At 45.7% G+C, this 6,359-nt stretch overlaps 1 long non-coding RNA gene across 2 annotated transcripts; it reads right to left on the reverse strand.

The window, feature by feature from the left end:
• Nucleotides 1-4,118: 4,118 nt before the first annotated feature.
• LOC138243470 (uncharacterized) lies at nt 4,119-6,112 on the reverse strand. 2 transcript variants are annotated; one of them, XR_011192134.1, is made up of 3 exons: nt 6,030-6,112; nt 5,184-5,287; nt 4,119-4,606 (listed from the first exon to the last, which is right to left on the reverse strand). It is a non-coding gene; the product is annotated as an uncharacterized lncRNA (long non-coding RNA). The 2 variants fall into 2 exon arrangements; XR_011192133.1 differs by having other exon boundaries at nt 4,119-4,739.
• Between the last annotated feature and the right edge of the window lie 247 nt (nt 6,113-6,359).

The raw sequence follows: 6,359 nt of genomic DNA on the forward strand, positions 1-6,359 counted from the left end.
GAGTATAGAGAGGGAACCAGAATCAGAAGCTATTAGATGATCGGTGGTGATGTAACTGGAGTGTGACAGCACGTTCTAGACTTTTAGGAAGAAAGGGTCAGTTGGAGATGGGGTGAAAATTAAGATTGTCGAGAGCCATGTTAGGCTTTTTTAGCAAGGGGGTAATGGCAGCAGTTTTGAGGACCGTTGGTACAACACCAATGCTCATGGATTCATGTATAATATTGAGCACAATGGGACAGAGAGAAGAGAAACAGGACTGGAATAAAGTGGTGGGAATGGGGTCTAAAATAGATGTGGTGGGTTTCATGCGTGTAACTAGTTTGTTGAGGGATGCTGAGTCAAGAAGAGAGAAGCTGGAGAGAAGGGAACCAGAGAAGTTGGATGAGGAGGGAGGAGGTATGGAAATGATATGTGCAGTGGAGAGAATGTGATGTGCGTGTCGAAGATAAAATTGTGTAAAAGTGTCTTTTTATCTTTGTGCTCGCGGTATTTGTGGTGAAATTGTGTAAAAGTGTCTTTTATTGAGCTCGGGCTGTTTGAGGTGAAATCGTGTAAAAGTGTCTTTTTATCTTTATGCTCACGGTGTTTGAGGTGAAATCGTCCAAAAGTGTCTATTAATGAGCTCAGGGGGTTTGTGGTGAAATTGTAAAAAAAGTGTATTTTTATCATTGTGCTCGGGGGTTTTGTGGTGAAATTGTGTAAGAGTGTCTTTTTATCATTGAGCTCGAGGGGTTTGAGGTAAAATTGTGTAAAAGTTTATCATCATGCTCCAGGGGTTTGTGGTGAAATTGTGTAACAGTGTCTATCATTGAGGTAAAATAATATTTTTATCATTGTGCTCGATGGGGTTGTGGTCAAATTGTGTAAAAGTGTCTTAATCATTGAGCTTGGGGGGTTTGTGGTGAAATTGTATAAAACTGTATTTTTATTATTGTGTTCGGGGGGTTTGAGGTAAAATTGTGTAAAAGTGTCTTTTTATCATTGAGCTCGGGGGGTTTGTGGAGAAATTGTGTAAAAGTGTCTATCATTGAGGTAAAATTGTTTTTTTATCATTGTGCTCGATGGGGTTGTGGTCAAATTTTGTAAAAGTGTCTTAATCATTGAGCTTGGGGGGTTTGTGGTGAAATTGTATACAACTGTATTTTTATTATTGGATCGGGGGGAATGTGGTAAAATTGTGTAAAAGTGTCTATCAATGAGCTCGGGGGGTTTGAGGTGAAATTGTGTAAAAGTGTCTGTTTATCTTTGTGCTCGGGGGGTTTAAGGTAAAGTTGTGTGAAAGTGTCTTATAATTGTGCTCGGGGTGTTTGTTGTGAAATTGTGTAAAAGTGTCTGTCATTGAGCTCAGGGGGTTTGTGGTGAAATTGTGTAAAAGTGTCTTTATCATTGTGCTTATGGGGTTGTGGAGATATTGTGGTTTTTGGGTGTAAAAGTCTTATTGTTCACACGTTGCTGCTGTGATGTGGCCTTTCGCCTGTAGGTGGCGCTCTCTCCAGTCATTTTTAAATGTACCAGTCCTGATGGATGACTGTACACATCCTCAGTCAAGGGGAATATCTAATTAGTTACTCTCCAAATAGCATTTTTGTATGAAACATTTAAAGAAATCGACAACCACTTTTCAAAACGCACAATAACACAGACTGGTATGTTTGACAACGAATAAATAAGAGAAAGGGGAAACGAGAATTCACCATCCCTTTCTGCATGTTTACCGTGACCTGTCCTGATCGTGAGAAGTCTCAGACGCGTCTCTTCACCAGACAGTTTAATACAGCAGTTCTACATGGGACCGGTGTGAGAGTATGTGGGTAACAGTGATGGCTCTCTCTGCTGTACTGTTGTGGCCCTCCCTCCTGATGACAGAATCGTCTCACACTTCACCTTCACAGACACAAGCTCCATGTGTTTGTGGTGAAATTGTGGGTCTGTTGGTGTGAAAGTTTATTATTGAGCTCACTGAACTGATCTCGAAGGCCACTTTAATTTCAGTTGGCGTCTGACATTTTGAGTGAAATTGTAGTTTTGTTGGTTTAAATGTGCTGTTTCTTTGACTAGCTGGCTTGTTTCGCTGATATTTGTATTTCCTCCTCCTGAAGGAAAGATATCAAGTGTTTTTTTAATGAAATTGTAAAATACCGGTGTGTCGAAGTGGCTCCGGTTTCGCTGCGGCTCATGTCAGATCCAGGGCTGATAGAAACAGTTTGATCAATAAATGAACTAAAAACCGATTGACACATTTGCTGCACTTCCGCTGAAAAGAGACAACGTTTTCAAACCGTCTATATTGGAGGTTTGCATCACCACTGCTAAAATCGACAATGTTGTAAAAACGTGTTTTCGAGGTTTGCTTCGGTTCAGATGACACCTCAAATACAGTAATACAGTATAAAATAAGTGACAGGAAATACGCTGTGCTGAAGCTCTGTATGGATGACTTGTTCTTGCAGGTTTATTTGACTTCAGGTAAAGAGAAATGAAAGTTTCATAAACACTTATTTCGGTGTTGCACTCCAGGGGAAGTGAGCAGAAACTAACCCAAAGAAATGCAAGAACAGGGCGTACAGATGCGTTATGAAAGGGTGTTCTGGATGTGTGACTCACAAAAATGATATAAAAACTGAAAACAGGAGATCTGCAGGTTGTCTGTTAAACCTTGAAGTTTATTAAGTAGTGATCAGCAGTAACTTACTGGTTTGCCCCGGTTGTTGTCTTCCAGTTCAGGACTTGTGCTGAGGAATGAGTGTGGTCTGTGGGCTCTGGCGAGAACAGTCACACTGCGTGGACGGGGGTATCCTGTTCCTGCTCTGATCTCTCCTGGAACCTCCATTAACATGTGATCTCAAGAAAAGAGAGTGATTGATGGGCTTTGAGTGCCTTGTGAAATTCTCTGGGCTCGACCCCGTGTTTCGGCTGCGATGCCGTCGAGCGATCATCTGCTGTGAGTTCCCTTGTGTTGTCCCCATGTGACTGCGTGTGCCCGTGTCACTGCTGTGTGTGACAGTGGATTCCTCTCCGTCGCCCCTCAGGTGTTCCTGGGTCTCCTCTCCGTGGTGCAGCTGGACTGTAAAGAGTGCGCTGGAGAGGATTGAGCTGCTGGGTGAAGGAGTGTGAGATGTGCTGAGTGTGAGACTGACGAGCGCAGGCGAGCGGCGGCTCTCGCCTTCCTCCCGAACTTCGGTCTGAAACCTCATGAACGCTCTCGGCAAGGTCAGTCGGTCGGTGTCCTTAAATGTTTTGATTACCTGTTATTCCTCTCGTCGTCCAGGCAGGGGTGTTGAGTTCCGCCCGTCTTCGGCACGTTCAGAGAGACCGACCCTGTGAGCGCACACGGGGGAGAGAGAGAGGAGGAGCAGGCCCCACTTCCAGCCTCTCGCTCTTTCACAGCCCCGTACCTGAGGACCAGAGCGTCTCTCGTCAGCAGGGCCTCGCGCCTGCAGGTGACTGAAGTGTGCTTTTATATACAGGTGAGAGAGAGTGCACAAGAATCGTCAGAAGTCAACACCGTTCGTTACAGATGGATGATGTCCAAGGTCACCCAGAAATAGAGCACGACAGGTCACTCAGAGGAAAGGTATTTTTAATTTTTCACTGGCGTGTGGATCTACCAAGTACAGAAGCCAGACAAAAAACATTGAAATGCGATTTGAAATTCACACTGGCGTGTTGAGAACTGTTCCTTAGAAGCGTTTGATCTGTGTTCAGATCTTCTGCTAAGGAGATGTGGTCAAGAAAAGGCAGAGACGCCTTCTCTCGTCTGACCGTTGTTTGCAAACCCTGAGGTGTCCTGTGGTCTTTATAATCTATAACCACACTTTCCCCTGTGGACATTAAATCATCTCAGTCGCAGCAGGATGCCGATTGATTTGAAAGGCAGCTTTATCCCGACAGCATGAGAGAGAGGCCAACATCAGTCTGGCTGGAGGTCTGGTGAAAGGAAAGCTTTGAATTTAGAGAATTTAAAATGATTTTTGTAGATTTTAAAACTAAGGGATTGAGTAGAACTAAGTTATTATTTTATTTCAGTTGAACTTTTAGGAACAGTTATTTTACAAAACCCGAACATTATTCTGTGTTTTGGTTTACTCGAGATTTAACGCAAGATGAAGTTTCCTGCAGGAGTTGTCGGGTGGTGTGGAACGTGTTCCGTGTCCTGCAGCAGTTGTCGGGCGGTGTGGAACGTGTTCCGTGTCCTGCAGCGGTTGTCGGGCGGAGCGGTGGCTCTGTGGCTGAGGATCTGTTCCTGTGGCTGGAAGGTTGCTGGTTCAAATCCCGCAGCCGACAGAGGAATCCTACTCCGTTGGGCCCCTGGGCAAGGCCGTTAACCCCAACTGCTCCAGGGGCACGACACTGCACCAGACTGGAGCCAGATGGAGTGTCCACTGTGGGTTAACGCTAGGGGACGACACGGCACCAGTCTGGAGCCAGATGGGTATGACTGGAAGCCAGGGAGGAAGTGATCTTATCATTGACACTCTGTCTCTGGGAACACCAAGGACTGTTAATGTGGGTGTACAGTGCCTGATGATGCAGGAGGAGCACAAGTCCTAGGAAGGAGCCAGACTATCAGGCAGCATGGCAACCAATAGGATTCAGCAGCGATCTACAGTGTGGAGAGGCAGACGTCGAAAGAGCTGCGTCTTTGATGTGTAGAGAAAACTTACATCGAACTTGCATCAGATCAGAATCTAAAGAGGGTCCATACAGCTCAGCTCAGTATGGCTCTCACCTGGAATCTGTCATAGAGGTGAAAGACGGGTCACCTCAGTCTGAACCTCTCACCTGAAATTAGTGTGTCTGTCAGTCATACAGCTGGAGACGGGTCACCTCAGTGTGAATCTCTCACCTGGAATCAGTGTGTCTGTCAGGGTCATACAGCTGGAGACAGGTCACCTCAGTGTGAGTCTCTCACCTGGAATCAGTGTGTCTGTCAGGGTCATACAGCTGGAGACAGGTCACCTCAGTGTGAGTCTCTCACCTGGAATCAGTGTGTCTCTGTCAGGGTCATACAGCTGGAGACAGGTCACCTCAGTGTGAGTCTCTCACCTGGAATCAGTGTGTCTCTGTCAGGGTCATACAGCTGGAGACAGGTCACCTCAGTGTGAGTCTCTCACATGGAATCAGTGTGTCTGTCAAGGTCATACAGCTGGAGACAGGTCACCTCAGTGTGAATCTCTCACCTGGAATCGGCAGTCATACAGCATCCCCAGCTGGAAGGGGCGTCCGAGTGTGGCCACCTCGATGGTTTCTGAGGCCGACATAGCTCTGGAGCCTGGGTTCGTTACTGAAATCAAACCCAACACAGAGATGTTAAATGATTAACATCACAACCTTTGTACATGATTTCAAAGTCATGCACCAACCTGGCTTTATCATGATGCTGCATTTTGACATTCTGTTCTTAACAGCCGTATCAGCTGGACAGATAAAAGTGCAAAGATCATTGTTTTTATTGTTGGCATAGCAGGTATGAGGCTCCACTGGAGCCATAAAACATTGTGCATTAACAAACGATATCTATGTACCATTATACAATCTGTTTGAATTTGGTCTTTGCACGTAAATCTTACTGTAACCGAAACAGGAGCAGAACTGGAGGTCAACATCTGTGGAGTTGCAGAGGAAGACGTACTGGACTTGAATTTGAGCAACTCTGAATTTTTCTTCTTTAACAAGTGGATAGCAGGAAGAAATCAATCCCTTCAGCTGAATTGTCCTGCCTCTTAAAAACAGTTTCGCCTTGAAACCAAGCATTAATTTTGACAACAAATCTTAGGTGTGGGCAACGAGCAGAAATGCATTTATTTGGTCTTTGCACGTAAACCTTACTGTAACCGAAACTGGAGCAGAACTGCAGGTCCGCGTCTGTGGCGATGCACTAATGCACTACCGGTACGTTGTAGCTGCTTGACCCTTTTGTTCCTCTTCGTCGTCTTATTCTAAGCCCTTCCCTCTCTGACAGCTACCACGCGGGGCGCCTGACCTGGGCGACCATGGAGCTGTGAAAAAATAGAGCCGAAACCTACTGTGCTCTTGGTGTCGCGCGTCGAACGGCAGCGGTTTCCTGCTTTTTTCCAGGCCTCTTCTGCAGTCGGTGGCCCTTGTGGTCCCCTGAGCCAAGAGCTCAGGGATTCGCTCCCTGTATGTGATGGAAGCCCCACCTCCACCGAGAGATGGCCGGTGTCCTTTTGGACTTTGCACTGATGTGGAATTAAAACTTAAATGTCGCCCTGTTCATCAGTAGTCTGCAGTCCTCTCTGTTAAACTGTCAAGGTGCTGTCAAAAAATTCCATTATTACACTAGAGACATAGTAAAATAAAAAAAAGCTAACAGCAATCATCTAACAAAAGAGGTT

Source organism: Lepisosteus oculatus, chromosome 14 (assembly GCF_040954835.1).
Source record: "Lepisosteus oculatus isolate fLepOcu1 chromosome 14, fLepOcu1.hap2, whole genome shotgun sequence".
Lineage (NCBI taxonomy): Eukaryota > Metazoa > Chordata > Actinopteri > Semionotiformes > Lepisosteidae > Lepisosteus > Lepisosteus oculatus.